The following is a 23738-nucleotide window of genomic DNA, read 5'->3' as shown; positions in this document are numbered from 1 at the left end:
TGAGCTGTACAAAAATAGCTGGGTGGCATCTGTGAATAGAGAGTACCAATCTTTATGGCATCACACACTGAAATTAAATCAGCCCATCAGCCCGTTGCGTCCTAATCAAAGGGCGCCGGACCACAAGTCAGTGAATATGACAACCATGTAACACCAAAAAAAAAAAAAATACAAACCATTTAACTTGCATAAAGACAAACAATGACAGACATAGAAATACTTTACATATTACAGGCCAACAATGTGAGCTGTCAAACTAGTTGGAATCTGCGAATAGAAATTACTGATCCTTATGAAAACACACACTGAAATTAAAACATCAGCCCGTTGCACTCCTAAATAGGAGCGCCGGACCACAAGGCAGTGAGTATGACCAAAAGAAAACAAATAAAAAGACATCTTTTAAAGTTGTGAACTTCCTCTTCCACAACCTATGGCAGTGATGGCTAACCTTGGTACTCCAACTGTCAGAAAACTACAAATCCCATCATACCTCTGCCTCCACGAGTTATGCTTAAAGCTGTCAGAGTATTGCAATGCCTGATGGGACTTGTAGTTCCACCACAACTGGAGTGTCAAGCTTAGCCATCACTGACCTATGGCCTCCTCCTCCCCAATAGCCATAGCCATTCCTCTCCTAAATCCATGGTTCTTGCGCACTGTATGTAATGTCTTATGGCATCACACGCTAAAAAAAACAAGTAAGATAACACTATCAGCCCGTCGGGCTCCTAAACAAGGAGCTCCGGACCACAAGATGGTGAGAATGACAAACATATAACAAAAAGATAAATTATATCACATGAATAAGACAAACAATCACAGATATACAAATACTTTACACATAAAAAGGCCCACAAAGTGAGCTGTAAAAAAATAGCCGGGTGGCATCTGTGAATAGAGAGTACCAATCTTTATGGCATCACACACTGAAATTAAATCAGCCCATCAGCCCGTTGCGTCCTAATCTAAGGGCGCCAGACCACAAGTCAGTGAATATGACAACCATGTAACACCAAAAAAAAAAAAATACAAACCATTTAACTTGCATAAAGACAAACAATGACAGACATAGAAATACTTTACATATCACAGGCCAACAATGTGAGCTGTCAAACTAGTTGGAATCTGCGAATAGAAAGTACTGATCCTTATGAAAACACACACTGAAATTAAAACATCAGCCCGTTGCACTCCTAAATAGGAGCGCCGGACCACAAGGAAGTGAGTATGACCAAAAGAAAACAAATAAAAAGACATCTTTTAAAGTTGTGAACTTCCTCTTCCACAACCTATGGCAGTGATGGCTAACCTTGGTACTCCAACTGTCAGAAAACTACAAATCCCATCATACCTCTGCCTCCACGAGTTATGCTTAAAGCTGTCAGAGTATTGCAATGCCTGATGGGACTTGTAGTTCCACCACAACTGGAGTGTCAAGCTTAGCCATCACTGACCTATGGCCTCCTCCTCCCCAATAGCCATAGCCATTCCTCTCCTAAATCCATGGTTCTTGCGCACTGTATGTAATGCCTTATGGCATCACACGCTAAAAAAAACAAGTAAGATAACACTATCAGCCCGTCGGGCTCCTAAACAAGGAGCTCCGGACCACAAGATGGTGAGAATGACAAACATATAACAAAAAGATAAATTATATTACATGAATAAGACAAACAATCACAGATATAGAAATACTTTACACATAAAAAGGCCCACAAAGTGAGCTGTAAAAAAATAGCTGGGTGGCATCTGTGAATAGAGAGTACCAATCTTTATGGCATCACACACTGAAATAAAATCAGCCCATCAGCCCGTTACGTCCTAATCAAAGGGCGCCGGACCACAAGTCAGTGAATATGACAACCATGTAACACCAAAAAAAAAAAAAATACAAACCATTTAACTTGCATAAAGACAAACAATGACAGACATAGAAATACTTTACATATCACAGGTCAACAATGTGAGCTGTCAAACCTAGTTGGAATCTGCGAATAGAAAGTACTGATCCTTATGAAAACACACACTGAAATTAAAACATCAGCCCGTTGCACTCCTAAATAGGAGCGCCGGACCACAAGGCAGTGAGTATGAACAAAAGAAAACAAATAAAAAGACATCTTTTAAAGTTGTGAACTTCCTCTTCCACAACCTATGGCAGTGATGGCTAACCTTGGTACTCCAACTGTCAGAAAACTACAAATCCCATCATACCTTTGCCTCCTCGAGGTATGCTTAAAGCTGTCAGAGTATTGCAATGCCTGATGGGACTTGTAGTTCCACCACAACTGGAGTGTCAAGCATAGCCATCACTGACCTATGGCCTCCTCCTCCCCAATAGCCATAGCCATTCCTCTCCTAAATCCATGGTTCTTGCGCACTGTATGTAATGCCTTATGGCATCACACGCTAAAAAAACCAAATAAGATTACACTAACAGCCTGTCGGGCTCCTAAACAAGGAGCTCCGGACCACAAGATGGTGAGAATGACAAACATATAACAAAAACATAAATTATATCACATGAATAAGACAAACAATCACAGATATAAAAATACTTTACACATACAAAGTCCCACAAAGTGAGCTGTACAAAAATAGCTGGGTGGCATCTGTGAATAAAGAGTACCAATCTTTATGGCATCACACACTGAAATTAAATCAGCCCATCAGCCCGTTGCGTCCTAATCAAAGGGCGCCGGACCACAAGTCAGTGAATATGACAACCATGTAACACCAAAAAAAAAAAAAAATACAAACCATTTAACTTGCATAAAGACAAACAATGACAGATATACAAATACTTTACATATCACAGGCCAACAATGTGAGCTGTAAAACCTAGTTGGAATCTGCGAATACAAAGTACTGATCCTTATGAAAACACACACTGAAATTAAAACATCAGCCCGTTGCACTCCTAAATAGGAGCGCCGGACCACAAGGCAGTGAGTATGACCAAAAGAAAACAAATAAAAAGACATCTTTTAAAGTTGTGAACTTCCTCTTCCACAACCTATGGCAGTGATGGCTAACCTTGGTACTCCAACTGTCAGAAAACTACAAATCCCATCATACCTTTGCCTCCCCGAGGTATGCTTAAAGCTGTCAGAGTATTGCAATGCCTGATGGGACTTGTAGTTCCACCACAACTGGAGTGTCAAGCTTAGCCATCACTGACCTATGGCCTCCTCCTCCCCAATAGCCATAGCCATTCCTCTCCTAAATCCATGGTTCTTGCGCACTGTATGTAATGCCTTATGGCATCACACGCTAAAAAATACAAGTAAGATAACACTATCAGCCCGTCGGGCTCCTAAACAAGGAGCTCCGGACCACAAGATGGTGAGAATGACAAACATATAACAAAAAAATAAATTATATCACATGAATAAGACAAACAATCACAGATATAAAAATACTTTACACATAAAAAGGCCCACAAAGTGAGCTGTAAAAAAATAGCCGGGTGGCATCTGTGAATAGAGAGTACCAATCTTTATGGCATCACACACTGAAATTAAATCAGCCCATCAGCCCGTTGCGTCCTAATCAAAGGGGGCCGGACCACAAGTCAGTGAATACAAACCATTTAACTTGCATAAAGACAAACAATGACAGATATACAAATACTTTACATATCACAGGCCAACAATGTGAGCTGTAAAACCTAGTTGGAATCTGCGAATACAAAGTACTGATCCTTATGAAAACACACACTGAAATTAAAACATCAGCCCGTTGCACTCCTAAATAGGAGCGCCGGACCACAAGGCAGTGAGTATGACCAAAAGAAAACAAATAAAAAGACATCTTTTAAAGTTGTGAACTTCCTCTTCCACAACCTATGGCAGTGATGGCTAACCTTGGTACTCCAACTGTCAGAAAACTACAAATCCCATCATACCTTTGCCTCCCCGAGGTATGCTTAAAGCTGTCAGAGTATTGCAATGCCTGATGGGACTTGTAGTTCCACCACAACTGGAGTGTCAAGCATAGCCATCACTGACCTATGGCCTCCTCCTCCCCAATAGCCATAGCCATTCCTCTCCTAAATCCATGGTTCTTGCGCACTGTATGTAATGCCTTATGGCATCACACACTAAAAAAACCAAATAAGATTACACTAACAGCCCGTCGGGCTCCTAAACAAGGAGCTCCGGACCACAAGATGGTGAGAATGACAAACATATAACAAAAAGATAAATTATATCACATGAATAAGACAAACAATCACAGATATAAAAATACTTTACACATAAAAAGGCCCACAAAGTGAGCTGTAAAAAAATAGCCGGGTGGCATCTGTGAATAGAGAGTACCAATCTTTATGGCATCACACACTGAAATTAAATCAGCCCATCAGCCCGTTGCGTCCTAATCAAAGGGCGCCAGACCACAAGTCAGTGAATATGACAACCATGTAACACCAAAAAAAAAAAAAAATACAAACCATTTAACTTGCATAAAGACAAACAATGACAGACATAGAAATACTTTACATATCACAGGCCAACAATGTGAGCTGTCAAACTAGTTGGAATCTGCGAATAGAAAGTACTGATCCTTATGAAAACACACACTGAAATTAAAACATTAGCCCGTTGCACTCCTAAATAGGAGCGCCGGACCACAAGGCAGTGAGTATGACCAAAAGAAAACAAAAAAAAGGACATCTTTTAAAGTTGTGAACTTCCTCTTCCACAACCTATGGCAGTGATGGCTAACCTTGGTACTCCAACTGTCAGAAAACTACAAATCCCATCATACCTCTGCCTCCACGAGTTATGCTTAAAGCTGTCAGAGTATTGCAATGCCTGATGGGACTTGTAGTTCCACCACAACTGGAGTGTCAAGCTTAGCCATCACTGACCTATGGCCTCCTCCTCCCCAATAGCCATAGCCATTCCTCTCCTAAATCCATGGTTCTTGCGCACTGTATGTAATGCCTTATGGCATCACACGCTAAAAAAAACAAGTAAGATAACACTATCAGCCCGTCGGGCTCCTAAAAAAGGAGCGCCGGACCACAAGATGGTGAGAATGACAAACATATAACAAAAAGATAAATTATATCACATGAATAAGACAAACAATCACAGATATAAAAATACTTTACACATACAAAGTCCCACAAAGTGAGCTGTACAAAAATAGCTGGGTGGCATCTGTGAATAGAGAGTACCAATCTTTATGGCAGCACACACTGAAATTAAATCAGCCCATCAGCCCGTTGCGTCCTAATCAAAGGGCGCCGGACCACAAGTCAGTGAATATGACAACCATGTAACACCAAAAAAAAAAAAAATACAAACCATTTAACTTGCATAAAGACAAACAATGACAGACATACAAATACTTTCCATATCACAGGCCAACAATGTGAGCTGTAAAACCTAGTTGGAATCTGCGAATAGAAAGTACTGATCCTTATGAAAACACACACTGAAATTAAAACATCAGCCCGTTGCACTCCTAAATAGGAGCGCCGGACCACAAGGCAGTGAGTATGACCAAAAGAAAACAAATAAAAAGACATCTTTTAAAGTTGTGAACTTCCTCTTCCACAACCTATGGCAGTGATGGCTAACCTTGGTACTCCAACTGTCAGAAAACTACAAATCCCATCATACCTTTGCCTCCCCGAGGTATGCTTAAAGCTGTCAGAGTATTGCAATGCCTGATGGGACTTGTAGTTCCACCACAACTGGAGTGTCAAGCATAGCCATCACTGACCTATGGCCTCCTCCTCCCCAATAGCCATAGCCATTCCTCTCCTAAATCCATGGTTCTTGGGCACTGTATGTAATGCCTTATGGCATCACACGCTAAAAAAACCAAATAAGATTACACTAACAGCCCGTCGGGCTCCTAAACAAGGAGCTCCGGACCACAAGATGGTGAGAATGACAAACATATAACAAAAAGATAAATTATATCACATGAATAAGACAAACAATCACAGATATAAAAATACTTTACACATAAAAAGGCCCACAAAGTGAGCTGTAAAAAAATAGCCGGGTGGCATCTGTGAATAGAGAGTACCAATCTTTATGGCATCACACACTGAAATTAAATCAGCCCATCAGCCCGTTGCGTCCTAATCAAAGGGCGCCGGACCACAAGTCAGTGAATACAAACCATTTAACTTGCATAAAGACAAACAATGACAGATATACAAATACTTTACATATCACAGGCCAACAATGTGAGCTGTAAAACCTAGTTGGAATCTGCGAATACAAAGTACTGATCCTTATGAAAACACACACTGAAATTAAAACATCAGCCCGTTGCACTCCTAAATAGGAGCGCCGGACCACAAGGCAGTGAGTATGACCAAAAGAAAACAAATAAAAAGACATCTTTTAAAGTTGTGAACTTCCTCTTCCACAACCTATGGCAGTGATGGCTAACCTTGGTACTCCACCTGTCAGAAAACTACAAATCCCATCATACCTTTGCCTCCCCGAGGTATGCTTAAAGCTGTCAGAGTATTGCAATGCCTGATGGGACTTGTAGTTCCACCACAACTGGAGTGTCAAGCATAGCCATCACTGACCTATGGCCTCCTCCTCCCCAATAGCCATAGCCATTCCTCTCCTAAATCCATGGTTCTTGCGCACTGTATGTAATGCCTTATGGCATCACACACTAAAAAAACCAAATAAGATTACACTAACAGCCCGTCGGGCTCCTAAACAAGGAGCTCCGGACCACAAGATGGTGAGAATGACAAACATATAACAAAAAGATAAATTATATCACATGAATAAGACAAACAATCACAGATATAAAAATACTTTACACATAAAAAGGCCCACAAAGTGAGCTGTAAAAAAATAGCCGGGTGGCATCTGTGAATAGAGAGTACCAATCTTTATGGCATCACACACTGAAATTAAATCAGCCCATCAGCCCGTTGCGTCCTAATCAAAGGGCGCCAGACCACAAGTCAGTGAATATGACAACCATGTAACACCAAAAAAAAAAAAAATACAAACCATTTAACTTGCATAAAGACAAACAATGACAGACATAGAAATACTTTACATATCACAGGCCAACAATGTGAGCTGTCAAACTAGTTGGAATCTGCGAATAGAAAGTACTGATCCTTATGAAAACACACACTGAAATTAAAACATTAGCCCGTTGCACTCCTAAATAGGAGCGCCGGACCACAAGGCAGTGAGTATGACCAAAAGAAAACAAATAAAAAGACATCTTTTAAAGTTGTGAACTTCCTCTTCCACAACCTATGGCAGTGATGGCTAACCTTGGTACTCCAACTGTCAGAAAACTACAAATCCCATCATACCTCTGCCTCCACGAGTTATGCTTAAAGCTGTCAGAGTATTGCAATGCCTGATGGGACTTGTAGTTCCACCACAACTGGAGTGTCAAGCTTAGCCATCACTGACCTATGGCCTCCTCCTCCCCAATAGCCATAGCCATTCCTCTCCTAAATCCATGGTTCTTGCGCACTGTATGTAATGCCTTATGGCATCACACGCTAAAAAAAACAAGTAAGATAACACTATCAGCCCGTCGGGCTCCTAAAAAAGGAGCGCCGGACCACAAGATGGTGAGAATGACAAACATATAACAAAAAGATAAATTATATCACATGAATAAGACAAACAATCACAGATATAAAAATACTTTACACATACAATGTCCCACAAAGTGAGCTGTACAAAAATAGCTGGGTGGCATCTGTGAATAGAGGGTACCAATCTTTATGGCAGCAAACACTGAAATTAAATCAGCCCATCAGCCCGTTGCGTCCTAATCAAAGGGCGCCGGACCACAAGTCAGTGAATATGACAACCATGTAACACCAAAAAAAAAAAAAATACAAACCATTTAACTTGCATAAAGACAAACAATGACAGACATACAAATACTTTCCATATCACAGGCCAACAATGTGAGCTGTAAAACCTAGTTGGAATCTGCGAATAGAAAGTACTGATCCTTATGAAAACACACACTGAAATTAAAACATCAGCCCGTTGCACTCCTAAATAGGAGCGCCGGACCACAAGGCAGTGAGTATGACCAAAAGAAAACAAATAAAAAGACATCTTTTAAAGTTGTGAACTTCCTCTTCCAAAACCTATGGCAGTGATGGCTAACCTTGGTACTCCAACTGTTAGAAAACTACAAATCCCATCATACCTTTGCCTCCTCGAGGTATGCTTAAAGCTGTCAGAGTATTGCAATGCCTGATGGGACTTGTAGTTCCACCACAACTGGAGTGTCAAGCTTAGCCATCACTGACCTATGGCCTCCTCCTCCCCAATAGCCATAGCCATTCCTCTCCTAAATCCATGGTTCTTGCGCACTGTATGTAATGCCTTATGGCATCACACGCTAAAAAAAACAAGTAAGATAACACTATCAGCCCGTCGGGCTCCTAAAAAAGGAGCGCCGGACCACAAGATGGTGAGAATGACAAACATATAACAAAAAGATAAATTATATCACATGAATAAGACAAACAATCACAGATATAAAAATACTTTACACATACAAAGGCCCACAAAGTGAGCTGTACAAAAATAGCTGGGTGGCATCTGTGAATAGAGAGTACCAATCTTTATGGCATCACACACTGAAATTAAATCAGCCCATCAGCCCGTTGCGTCCTAATCAAAGGGCGCCGGACCACAAGTCAGTGAATATGACAACCATGTAACACCAAAAAAAAAAAAATACAAACCATTTAACTTGCATAAAGACAAACAATGACAGACATAGAAATACTTTACATATCACAGGCCAACAATGTGAGCTGTAAAACCTAGTTGGAATCTGCGAATACAAAGTACTGATCCTTATGAAAACACACACTGAAATTAAAACATCAGCCCGTTGCACTCCTAAATAGGAGCGCAGGACCACAAGGCAGTGAGTATGACCAAAAGAAAACAAAAAAAAAGACATCTTTTAAAGTTGTGAACTTCCTCTTCCACAACCTATGGCAGTGATGGCTAACCTTGGTACTCCAACTGTCAGAAAACTACAAATCCCATCATACCTTTGCCTCCCCGAGGTATGCTTAAAGCTGTCAGAGTATTGCAATGCCTGATGGGACTTGTAGTTCCACCACAACTGGAGTGTCAAGCATAGCCATCACTGACCTATGGCCTCCTCCTCCCCAATAGCCATAGCCATTCCTCTCCTAAATCCATGGTTCTTGCGCACTGTATGTAATGCCTTATGGCATCACACGCTAAAAAAACCAAATAAGATTACACTAACAGCCCGTCGGGCTCCTAAACAAGGAGCTCCGGACCACAAGATGGTGAGAATGACAAACATATAACAAAAAGATAAATTATATCACATGAATAAGACAAACAATCACAGATATACAAATACTTTACACATAAAAAGGCCCACAAAGTGAGCTGTAAAAAAATAGCTGGGTGGCATCTGTGAATAGAGAGTACCAATCTTTATGGCATCACACACTGAAATTAAATCAGCCCATCAGCCCGTTGCGTCCTAATCAAAGGGCGCCAGACCACAAGTCAGTGAATATGACAACCATGTAACACCAAAAAAAAAAAAATACAAACCATTTAACTTGCATAAAGACAAACAATGACAGACATAGAAATACTTTACATATCACAGGCCAACAATGTGAGCTGTCAAACTAGTTGGAATCTGCGAATACAAAGTACTGATCCTTATGGAAACACACACTAAAATTAAATCATCAGCCCATTGCACTCCTAAATAAGAGCGCCGGACCAAAAGGCAGTGAGTATGACCAACAGAATACAAAAAAAAAGACATCTTTTAAAGTGTTAAACTTCCTCTTCCACAACCTATGGCAGTGATGGCTAACCTTGGTACTCCAACTGTCAGAAAACTACAAATCCCATCATACCTCTGCCTCCCCGAGTTATGCTTAAAGCTGTCAGAGTATTGCAATGCCTGATGGGACTTGTAGTTCCACCACAACTGGAGTGTCAAGCTTAGCCATCACTGACCTATGGCCTCCTCCTCCCCAATAGCCATAGCCATTCCTCTCCTAAATCCATGGTTCTTGCGCACTGTATGTAATGCCTTATGGCATCACACGCTAAAAAAAACAAATAGGATTACACTAACAGCCCATCGGGCTCCTAAACAAGGAGCTCCGGACCACAAGATGGTGAGAATGACAAACATATAAAAAAAACATAAATTATATCACATGAATAAGACAAACAATCACAGATATACAAATACTTTACACATAAAAAGGCCCACAAAGTGAGCTGTAAAAAAATAGCTGGGTGGCATCTGTGAATAGAGAGTACCAATCTTTATGGCATCACACACTGAAATTAAATCAGCCCATTGCATCCTAATCAAAGGGCGCCGGACCACAAGTCAGTGAATATGACAACCATGTAACACCAAAAAAAAAAAAATACAAACCATTTAACTTGCATAAAGACAAACAATGACAGACATAGAAATACTTTACATATCACAGGCCAACAATGTGAGCTGTCAAACCTAGTTGGAATCTGCGAATAGAAAGTACTGATCCTTATGAAAACACACACGGAAATTAAAACATCAGCCCGTTGCACTCCTAAATAGGAGCGCCGGACCACAAGGCAGTGAGTATGAACAAAAGAAAACAAATAAAAAGACATCTTTTAAAGTTGTGAACTTCCTCTTCCACAATCTATGGCAGTGATGGCTAACCTTGGTACTACAACTGTCAGAAAACTACAAATCCCATCATACCTTTGCCTCCTCGAGGTATGCTTAAAGCTGTCAGAGTATTGCAATGCCTGATGGGACTTGTAGTTCCACCACAACTGGAGTGTCAAGCATAGCCATCACTGACCTATGGCCTCCTCCTCCCCAATAGCCATAGCCATTCCTCTCCTAAATCCATGGTTCTTGCGCACTGTATGTAATGCCTTATGGCATCACACGCTAAAAAAAACAAGTAAGATAACACTATCAGCCCGTCGGGCTCCTAAAAAAGGAGCGCCGGACCACAAGATGGTGAGAATGACAAACATATAACAAAAAGATAAATTATATCACATGAATAAGACAAACAATCACAGATATAAAAATACTTTACACATACAAAGGCCCACAAAGTGAGCTGTACAAAAATAGCTGGGTGGCATCTGTGAATAGAGAGTACCAATCTTTATGGCATCACACACTGAAATTAAATCAGCCCATCAGCCCGTTGCGTCCTAATCAAAGGGCGCCGGACCACAAGTCAGTGAATATGACAACCATGTAACACCAAAAAAAAAAAAAATACAAACCATTTAACTTGCATAAAGACAAACAATGACAGACATAGAAATACTTTACATATTACAGGCCAACAATGTGAGCTGTCAAACTAGTTGGAATCTGCGAATAGAAATTACTGATCCTTATGAAAACACACACTGAAATTAAAACATCAGCCCGTTGCACTCCTAAATAGGAGCGCCGGACCACAAGGCAGTGAGTATGACCAAAAGAAAACAAATAAAAAGACATCTTTTAAAGTTGTGAACTTCCTCTTCCACAACCTATGGCAGTGATGGCTAACCTTGGTACTCCAACTGTCAGAAAACTACAAATCCCATCATACCTCTGCCTCCACGAGTTATGCTTAAAGCTGTCAGAGTATTGCAATGCCTGATGGGACTTGTAGTTCCACCACAACTGGAGTGTCAAGCTTAGCCATCACTGACCTATGGCCTCCTCCTCCCCAATAGCCATAGCCATTCCTCTCCTAAATCCATGGTTCTTGCGCACTGTATGTAATGTCTTATGGCATCACACGCTAAAAAAAACAAGTAAGATAACACTATCAGCCCGTCGGGCTCCTAAAAAAGGAGCGCCGGACCACAAGATGGTGAGAATGACAAACATATAACAAAAAGATAAATTATATCACATGAATAAGACAAACAATCACAGATATAAAAATACTTTACACATACAAAGCCCCACAAAGTGAGCTGTACAAAAATAGCTGGGTGGCATCTGTGAATAGAGAGTACCAATCTTTATGGCAGCACACACTGAAATTAAATCAGCCCATCAGCCCGTTGCGTCCTAATCAAAGGGCGCCGGACCACAAGTCAGTGAATATGACAACCATGTAACACCAAAAAAAAAAAATACAAACCATTTAACTTGCATAAAGTCAAACAATGACAGACATACAAATACTTTACATATCACAGGCCAACAATGTGAGCTGTAAAACCTAGTTGGAATCTGCGAATACAAAGTACTGATCCTTATGAAAACACACACTGAAATTAAAACATCAGCCCGTTGCACTCCTAAATAGGAGCGCCGGACCACAAGGCAGTGAGTATGACCAAAAGAAAACAAATAAAAAGACATCTTTTAAAGTTGTGAACTTCCTCTTCCACAACCTATGGCAGTGATGGCTAACCTTGGTACTCCAACTGTCAGAAAACTACAAATCCCATCATACCTCTGCCTCCACGAGTTATGCTTAAAGCTGTCAGAGTATTGCAATGCCTGATGGGACTTGTAGTTCCACCACAACTGGAGTGTCAAGCTTAGCCATCACTGACCTATGGCCTCCTCCTCCCCAATAGCCATAGCCATTCCTCTCCTAAATCCATGGTTCTTGCGCACTGTATGTAATGTCTTATGGCATCACACGCTAAAAAAAACAAGTAAGATAACACTATCAGCCCGTCGGGCTCCTAAAAAAGGAGCGCCGGACCACAAGATGGTGAGAATGACAAACATATAACAAAAAGATAAATTATATCACATGAATAAGACAAACAATCACAGATATAAAAATACTTTACACATACAAAGCCCCACAAAGTGAGCTGTACAAAAATAGCTGGGTGGCATCTGTGAATAGAGAGTACCAATCTTTATGGCAGCACACACTGAAATTAAATCAGCCCATCAGCCCGTTGCGTCCTAATCAAAGGGCGCCGGACCACAAGTCAGTGAATATGACAACCATGTAACACCAAAAAAAAAAAAATACAAACCATTTAACTTGCATAAAGACAAACAATGACAGACATACAAATACTTTACATATCACAGGCCAACAATGTGAGCTGTAAAACCTAGTTGGAATCTGCGAATACAAAGTACTGATCCTTATGAAAACACACACTGAAATTAAAACATCAGCCCGTTGCACTCCTAAATAGGAGCGCCGGACCACAAGGCAGTGAGTATGACCAAAAGAAAACAAATAAAAAGACATCTTTTAAAGTTGTGAACTTCCTCTTCCACAACCTATGGCAGTGATGGCTAACCTTGGTACTCCAACTGTCAGAAAACTACAAATCCCATCATACCTCTGCCTCCACGAGTTATGCTTAAAGCTGTCAGAGTATTGCAATGCCTGATGGGACTTGTAGTTCCACCACAACTGGAGTGTCAAGCTTAGCCATCACTGACCTATGGCCTCCTCCTCCCCAATAGCCATAGCCATTCCTCTCCTAAATCCATGGTTCTTGCGCACTGTATGTAATGTCTTATGGCATCACACGCTAAAAAAAACAAGTAAGATAACACTATCAGCCCGTCGGGCTCCTAAAAAAGGAGCGCCGGACCACAAGATGGTGAGAATGACAAACATATAACAAAAAGATAAATTATATCACATGAATAAGACAAACAATCACAGATATAAAAATACTTTACACATACAAAGCCCCACAAAGTGAGCTGTACAAAAATAGCTGGGTGGCATCTGTGAATAGAGAGTACCAATCTTTATGGCAGCACACACTGAAATTAAATCAGCCCATCAGCCCGTTGCGTCCTAATCAAAGGGCGCCGGACCACAAGTCAGTGAATATGACAACCATGTAACACCAAAAAAAAAAAAATACAAACCATTTAACTTGCATAAAGACAAACAATGACAGATATACAAATACTTTACATATCACAGGCCAACAATGTGAGCTGTAAAACCTAGTTGGAATCTGCGAATACAAAGTACTGATCCTTATGAAAACACACACTGAAATTAAAACATCAGCCCGTTGCACTCCTAAATAGGAGCGCCGGACCACAAGGCAGTGAGTATGACCAAAAGAAAACAAATAAAAAGACATCTTTTAAAGTTGTGAACTTCCTCTTCCACAACCTATGGCAGTGATGGCTAACCTTGGTACTCCAACTGTCAGAAAACTACAAATCCCATCATACCTTTGCCTCCCCGAGGTATGCTTAAAGCTGTCAGAGTATTGCAATGCCTGATGGGACTTGTAGTTCCACCACAACTGGAGTGTCAAGCATAGCCATCACTGACCTATGGCCTCCTCCTCCCCAATAGCCATAGCCATTCCTCTCCTAAATCCATGGTTCTTGCGCACTGTATGTAATGCCTTATGGCATCACACGCTAAAAAAACCAAATAAGATTACACTAACAGCCCGTCGGGCTCCTAAACAAGGAGCTCCGGACTACAAGATGGTGAGAATGACAAACATATAACAAAAAGATAAATTATATCACATGAATAAGACAAACAATCACAGATATACAAATACTTTACACATAAAAAGGCCCACAAAGTGAGCTGTAAAAAAATAGCTGGGTGGCATCTGTGAATAGAGAGTACCAATCTTTATGGCATCACACACTGAAATTAAATCAGCCCATCAGCCCGTTGCGTCCTAATCAAAGGGCGCCAGACCACAAGTCAGTGAATATGACAACCATGTAACACAAAAAAAAAAAAATACAAACCATTTAACTTGCATAAAGACAAACAATGACAGACATAGAAATACTTTACATATCACAGGCCAACAATGTGAGCTGTCAAACTAGTTGGAATCTGCGAATACAAAGTACTGATCCTTATGGAAACACACACTAAAATTAAATCATCAGCCCATTGCACTCCTAAATAAGAGCGCCGGACCAAAAGGCAGTGAGTATGACCAACAGAATACAAAAAAAAAGACATCTTTTAAAGTGTTAAACTTCCTCTTCCACAACCTATGGCAGTGATGGCTAACCTTGGTACTCCAACTGTCAGAAAACTACAAATCCCATCATACCTCTGCCTCCCCGAGTTATGCTTAAAGCTGTCAGAGTATTGCAATGCCTGATGGGACTTGTAGTTCCACCACAACTGGAGTGTCAAGCTTAGCCATCACTGACCTATGGCCTCCTCCTCCCCAATAGCCATAGCCATTCCTCTCCTAAATCCATGGTTCTTGCGCACTGTATGTAATGCCTTATGGCATCACACGCTAAAAAAAACAAATAGGATTACACTAACAGCCCATCGGGCTCCTAAACAAGGAGCTCCGGACCACAAGATGGTGAGAATGACAAACATATAAAAAAAACATAAATTATATCACATGAATAAGACAAACAATCACAGATATACAAATACTTTACACATAAAAAGGCCCACAAAGTGAGCTGTAAAAAAATAGCTGGGTGGCATCTGTGAATAGAGAGTACCAATCTTTATGGCATCACACACTGAAATTAAATCAGCCCATTGCATCCTAATCAAAGGGCGCCGGACCACAAGTCAGTGAATATGACAACCATGTAACACCAAAAAAAAAAAAATACAAACCATTTAACTTGCATAAAGACAAACAATGACAGACATAGAAATACTTTACATATCACAGGCCAACAATGTGAGCTGTCAAACCTAGTTGGAATCTGCGAATAGAAAGTACTGATCCTTATGAAAACACACACGGAAATTAAAACATCAGCCCGTTGCACTCCTAAATAGGAGCGCCGGACCACAAGGCAGTGAGTATGAACAAAAGAAAACAAATAAAAAGACATCTTTTAAAGTTGTGAACTTCCTCTTCCACAATCTATGGCAGTGATGGCTAACCTTGGTACTACAACTGTCAGAAAACTACAAATCCCATCATACCTTTGCCTCCTCGAGGTATGCTTAAAGCTGTCAGAGTATTGCAATGCCTGATGGGACTTGTAGTTCCACCACAACTGGAGTGTCAAGCATAGCCATCACTGACCTATGGCCTCCTCCTCCCCAATAGCCATAGCCATTCCTCTCCTAAATCCATGGTTCTTGCGCACTGTATGTAATGCCTTATGGCATCACACGCTAAAAAAAACAAGTAAGATAACACTATCAGCCCGTCGGGCTCCTAAAAAAGGAGCGCCGGACCACAAGATGGTGAGAATGACAAACATATAACAAAAAGATAAATTATATCACATGAATAAGACAAACAATCACAGATATAAAAATACTTTACACATACAAAGGCCCACAAAGTGAGCTGTACAAAAATAGCTGGGTGGCATCTGTGAATAGAGAGTACCAATCTTTATGGCATCACACACTGAAATTAAATCAGCCCATCAGCCCGTTGCGTCCTAATCAAAGGGCGCCGGACCACAAGTCAGTGAATATGACAACCATGTAACACCAAAAAAAAAAAAAAATACAAACCATTTAACTTGCATAAAGACAAACAATGACAGACATAGAAATACTTTACATATTACAGGCCAACAATGTGAGCTGTCAAACTAGTTGGAATCTGCGAATAGAAATTACTGATCCTTATGAAAACACACACTGAAATTAAAACATCAGCCCGTTGCACTCCTAAATAGGAGCGCCGGACCACAAGGCAGTGAGTATGACCAAAAGAAAACAAATAAAAAGACATCTTTTAAAGTTGTGAACTTCCTCTTCCACAACCTATGGCAGTGATGGCTAACCTTGGTACTCCAACTGTCAGAAAACTACAAATCCCATCATACCTCTGCCTCCACGAGTTATGCTTAAAGCTGTCAGAGTATTGCAATGCCTGATGGGACTTGTAGTTCCACCACAACTGGAGTGTCAAGCTTAGCCATCACTGACCTATGGCCTCCTCCTCCCCAATAGCCATAGCCATTCCTCTCCTAAATCCATGGTTCTTGCGCACTGTATGTAATGTCTTATGGCATCACACGCTAAAAAAAACAAGTAAGATAACACTATCAGCCCGTCGGGCTCCTAAAAAAGGAGCGCCGGACCACAAGATGGTGAGAATGACAAACATATAACAAAAAGATAAATTATATCACATGAATAAGACAAACAATCACAGATATAAAAATACTTTACACATACAAAGCCCCACAAAGTGAGCTGTACAAAAATAGCTGGGTGGCATCTGTGAATAGAGAGTACCAATCTTTATGGCAGCACACACTGAAATTAAATCAGCCCATCAGCCCGTTGCGTCCTAATCAAAGGGCGCCGGACCACAAGTCAGTGAATATGACAACCATGTAACACCAAAAAAAAAAAATACAAACCATTTAACTTGCATAAAGACAAACAATGACAGACATACAAATACTTTACATATCACAGGCCAACAATGTGAGCTGTAAAACCTAGTTGGAATCTGCGAATACAAAGTACTGATCCTTATGAAAACACACACTGAAATTAAAACATCAGCCCGTTGCACTCCTAAATAGGAGCGCCGGACCACAAGGCAGTGAGTATGACCAAAAGAAAACAAATAAAAAGACATCTTTTAAAGTTGTGAACTTCCTCTTCCACAACCTATGGCAGTGATGGCTAACCTTGGTACTCCAACTGTCAGAAAACTACAAATCCCATCATACCTCTGCCTCCACGAGTTATGCTTAAAGCTGTCAGAGTATTGCAATGCCTGATGGGACTTGTAGTTCCACCACAACTGGAGTGTCAAGCTTAGCCATCACTGACCTATGGCCTCCTCCTCCCCAATAGCCATAGCCATTCCTCTCCTAAATCCATGGTTCTTGCGCACTGTATGTAATGTCTTATGGCATCACACGCTAAAAAAAACAAGTAAGATAACACTATCAGCCCGTCGGGCTCCTAAAAAAGGAGCGCCGGACCACAAGATGGTGAGAATGACAAACATATAACAAAAAGATAAATTATATCACATGAATAAGACAAACAATCACAGATATAAAAATACTTTACACATACAAAGCCCCACAAAGTGAGCTGTACAAAAATAGCTGGGTGGCATCTGTGAATAGAGAGTACCAATCTTTATGGCAGCACACACTGAAATTAAATCAGCCCATCAGCCCGTTGCGTCCTAATCAAAGGGCGCCGGACCACAAGTCAGTGAATATGACAACCATGTAACACCAAAAAAAAAAAAATACAAACCATTTAACTTGCATAAAGACAAACAATGACAGACATACAAATACTTTACATATCACAGGCCAACAATGTGAGCTGTAAAACCTAGTTGGAATCTGCGAATACAAAGTACTGATCCTTATGAAAACACACACTGAAATTAAAACATCAGCCCGTTGCACTCCTAAATAGGAGCGCCGGACCACAAGGCAGTGAGTATGACCAAAAGAAAACAAATAAAAAGACATCTTTTAAAGTTGTGAACTTCCTCTTCCACAACCTATGGCAGTGATGGCTAACCTTGGTACTCCAACTGTCAGAAAACTACAAATCCCATCATACCTCTGCCTCCACGAGTTATGCTTAAAGCTGTCAGAGTATTGCAATGCCTGATGGGACTTGTAGTTCCACCACAACTGGAGTGTCAAGCTTAGCCATCACTGACCTATGGCCTCCTCCTCCCCAATAGCCATAGCCATTCCTCTCCTAAATCCATGGTTCTTGCGCACTGTATGTAATGTCTTATGGCATCACACGCTAAAAAAAACAAGTAAGATAACACTATCAGCCCGTCGGGCTCCTAAAAAAGGAGCGCCGGACCACAAGATGGTGAGAATGACAAACATATAACAAAAAGATAAATTATATCACATGAATAAGACAAACAATCACAGATATAAAAATACTTTACACATACAAAGCCCCACAAAGTGAGCTGTACAAAAATAGCTGGGTGGCATCTGTGAATAGAGAGTACCAATCTTTATGGCAGCACACACTGAAATTAAATCAGCCCATCAGCCCGTTGCGTCCTAATCAAAGGGCGCCGGACCACAAGTCAGTGAATATGACAACCATGTAACACCAAAAAAAAAAAAATACAAACCATTTAACTTGCATAAAGACAAACAATGACAGACATACAAATACTTTACATATCACAGGCCAACAATGTGAGCTGTAAAACCTAGTTGGAATCTGCGAATACAAAGTACTGATCCTTATGAAAACACACACTGAAATTAAAACATCAGCCCGTTGCACTCCTAAATAGGAGCGCCGGACCACAAGGCAGTGAGTATGACCAAAAGAAAACAAATAAAAAGACATCTTTTAAAGTTGTGAACTTCCTCTTCCACAACCTATGGCAGTGATGGCTAACCTTGGTACTCCAACTGTCAGAAAACTACAAATCCCATCATACCTCTGCCTCCCCGAGTTATGCTTAAAGCTGTCAGAGTATTGCAATGCCTGATGGGACTTGTAGTTCCACCACAACTGGAGTGTCAAGCATAGCCATCACTGACCTATGGCCTCCTCCTCCCCAATAGCCATAGCCATTCCTCTCCTAAATCCATGGTTCTTGCGCACTGTATGTAATGCCTTATGGCATCACACGCTAAAAAAAACAAGTAAGATAACACTATCAGCCCGTCGGGCTCCTAAAAAAGGAGCGCCGGACCACAAGATGGTGAGAATGACAAACATATAACAAAAAGATAAATTATATCACATGAATAAGACAAACCATCACAGATATAAAAATACTTTACACATACAAAGTCCCACAAAGTGAGCTGTACAAAAATAGCTGGGTGGCATCTGTGAATAAAGAGTACCAATCTTTATGGCATCACACACTGAAATTAAATCAGCCCATCAGCCCGTTGCGTCCTAATCAAAGGGCGCCGGACCACAAGTCAGTGAATATGACAACCATGTAACACCAAAAAAAAAAAAATACAAACCATTTAACTTGCATAAAGACAAACAATGACAGATATACAAATACTTTACATATCACAGGCCAACAATGTGAGCTGTAAAACCTAGTTGGAATCTGCGAATACAAAGTACTGATCCTTATGAAAACACACACTGAAATTAAAACATCAGCCCGTTGCACTCCTAAATAGGAGCGCCGGACCACAAGGCAGTGAGTATGACCAAAAGAAAACAAATAAAAAGACATCTTTTAAAGTTGTGAACTTCCTCTTCCACAACCTATGGCAGTGATGGCTAACCTTGGTACTCCAACTGTCAGAAAACTACAAATCCCATCATACCTTTGCCTCCCCGAGGTATGCTTAAAGCTGTCAGAGTATTGCAATGCCTGATGGGACTTGTAGTTCCACCACAACTGGAGTGTCAAGCATAGCCATCACTGACCTATGGCCTCCTCCTCCCCAATAGCCATAGCCATTCCTCTCCTAAATCCATGGTTCTTGCGCACTGTATGTAATGCCTTATGGCATCACATGCTAAAAAAACCAAATAAGATTACACTAACAGCCCGTCGGGCTCCTAAACAAGGAGCTCCGGACTACAAGATGGTGAGAATGACAAACATATAACAAAAAGATAAATTATATCACATGAATAAGACAAACAATCACAGATATACAAATAATTTACACATAAAAAGACCCACAAAGTGAGCTGTAAAAAAATAGCCGGGTGGCATCTGTGAATAGAGAGTACCAATCTTTATGGCATCACACACTGAAATTAAATCAGCCCATCAGCCCGTTGCGTCCTAATCAAAGGGCGCCAGACCACAAGTCAGTGAATATGACAACCATGTAACACCAAAAAAAAAAAAATACAAACCATTTAACTTGCATAAAGACAAACAATGACAGACATAGAAATACTTTACATATCACAGGCCAACAATGTGAGCTGTCAAACTAGTTGGAATCTGCGAATAGAAAGTACTGATCCTTATGAAAACACACACTGAAATTAAAACATCAGCCCGTTGCACTCCTAAATAGGAGCGCCGGACCACAAGGCAGTGAGTATGACCAAAAGAAAACAAATAAAAAGACATCTTTTAAAGTTGTGAACTTCCTCTTCCACAACCTATGGCAGTGATGGCTAACCTTGGTACTCCAACTGTTAGAAAACTACAAATCCCATCATACCTTTGCCTCCTCGAGGTATGCTTAAAGCTGTCAGAGTATTGCAATGCCTGATGGGACTTGTAGTTCCACCACAACTGGAGTGTCAAGCATAGCCATCACTGACCTATGGCCTCCTCCTCCCCAATAGCCATAGCCATTCCTCTCCTAAATCCATGGTTCTTGTGCACTATATGTAATGCCTTATGGCATCACACGCTAAAAAAAACAAATAAGATTACACTAACAGCCCGTCGGGCTCCTAAACAAGGAGCTCCGGACCACAAGATGGTGAGAATGACAAACATATAACAAAAAGAAAAATTATATCACATGAATAAGACAAACAATCACAGATATACAAATACTTTACACATAAAAAGGCCCACAAAGTGAGCTGTAAAAAAATAGCTGGGTGGCATCTGTGAATAGAGAGTACCAATCTTTATGGCATCACACACTGAAATTAAATCAGCCCATCAGCCCGTTGCGTCCTAATCAAAGGGCGCCGGACCACAAGTCAGTGAATATGACAACCATGTAACACCAAAAAAAAAAAAAATACAAACCATTTAACTTGCATAAAGACAAACAATGACAGACATAGAAATACTTTACATATCACAGGCCAACAATGTGAGCTGTCAAACCTAGTTGGAATCTGCGAATAGAAAGTACTGATCCTTATGAAAACACACACTGAAATTAAAACATCAGCCCGTTGCACTCCTAAATAGGAGCGCCGGACCACAAGGCAGTGAGTATGACCAAAAGAAAACAAATAAAAAGACATCTTTTAAAGTTGTGAACTTCCTCTTCCACAACCTATGGCAGTGATGGCTAACCTTGGTACTCCAACTGTCAGAAAACTACAAATCCCATCATACCTTTGCCTCCTTGAGGTATGCTTAAAGCTGTCAGAGTATTGCAATGCCTGATGGGACTTGTAGTTCCACCACAACTGGAGTGTCAAGCATAGCCATCACTGACCTATGGCCTCCTCCTCCCCAATAGCCATAGCCATTCCTCTCCTAAATCCATGGTTCTTGCGCACTGTATGTAATGCCTTATGGCATCACACGCTAAAAAAAACAAGTAAGATAACACTATCAGCCCGTCGGGCTCCTAAAAAAGGAGCGCCGGACCACAAGATGGTGAGAATGACAAACATATAACAAAAAGATAAATTATATCACATGAATAAGACAAACCATCACAGATATAAAAATACTTTACACATACAAAGTCCCACAAAGTGAGCTGTACAAAAATAGCTGGGTGGCATCTGTGAATAAAGAGTACCAATCTTTATGGCATCACACACTGAAATTAAATCAGCCCATCAGCCCGTTGCGTCCTAATCAAAGGGCGCCGGACCACAAGTCAGTGAATATGACAACCATGTAACACCAAAAAAAAAAAAAATACAAACCATTTAACTTGCATAAAGACAAACAATGACAGATATACAAATACTTTACATATCACAGGCCAACAATGTGAGCTGTAAAACCTAGTTGGAATCTGCGAATAGAAAGTACTGATCCTTATGAAAACACACACTGAAATTAAAACATCAGCCCTTTGCACTCCTAAATAGGAGCGCCGGACCACAAGGCAGTGAGTATGACCAAAAGAAAACAAATAAAAAGACATCTTTTAAAGTTGTGAACTTCCTCTTCCACAACCTATGGCAGTGATGGCTAACCTTGGTACTCCAACTGTCAGAAAACTACAAATCCCATCATACCTTTGCCTCCCCGAGGTATGCTTAAAGCTGTCAGAGTATTGCAATGCCTGATGGGACTTGTAGTTCCACCACAACTGGAGTGTCAAGCATAGCCATCACTGACCTATGGCCTCCTCCTCCCCAATAGCCATAGCCATTCCTCTCCTAAATCCATGGTTCTTGTGCACTGTATGTAATGCCTTATGGCATCACACGCTAAAAAAAACAAATAAGATTACACTAACAGCCCGTCGGGCTCCTAAACAAGGAGCTCCGGACCACAAGATGGTGAGAATGACAAACATATAACAAAATGAAAAATTATATCACATGAATAAGACAAACAATCACAGATATACAAATACTTTACACATAAAAAGGCCCACAAAGTGAGCTGTAAAAAAATAGCTGGGTGGCATCTGTGAATAGAGAGTACCAATCTTTATGGCATCACACACTGAAATTAAATCAGCCCATCAGCCCGTTGCGTCCTAATCAAAGGGCGCCGGACCACAAGTCAGTGAATATGACAACCATGTAACACCAAAAAAAAAAAAATACAAACCATTTAACTTGCATAAAGACAAACAATGACAGACATAGAAATACTTTACATATCACAGGCCAACAATGTGAGCTGTCAAACCTAGTTGGAATCTGCGAATAGAAAGTACTGATCCTTATGAAAACACACACTGAAATTAAAACATCAGCCCGTTGCACTCCTAAATAGGAGCGCCGGACCACAAGGTAGTGAGTATGACCAAAAGAAAACAAATAAAAAGACATCTTTTAAAGTTGTGAACTTCCTCTTCCACAACCTATGGCAGTGATGGCTAACCTTGGTACTCCAACTGTCAGAAAACTACAAATCCCATCATACCTTTGCCTCCTTGAGGTATGCTTAAAGCTGTCAGAGTATTGCAATGCCTGA

The sequence above is a fragment of the Hyperolius riggenbachi genome, chromosome 6 (genome assembly GCF_040937935.1).
Source record: "Hyperolius riggenbachi isolate aHypRig1 chromosome 6, aHypRig1.pri, whole genome shotgun sequence".
Classification (NCBI taxonomy): domain Eukaryota; kingdom Metazoa; phylum Chordata; class Amphibia; order Anura; family Hyperoliidae; genus Hyperolius; species Hyperolius riggenbachi.
The sequence above is the reverse complement of the archived record's forward strand: the minus strand, read 5'-3'. Positions refer to the sequence as shown.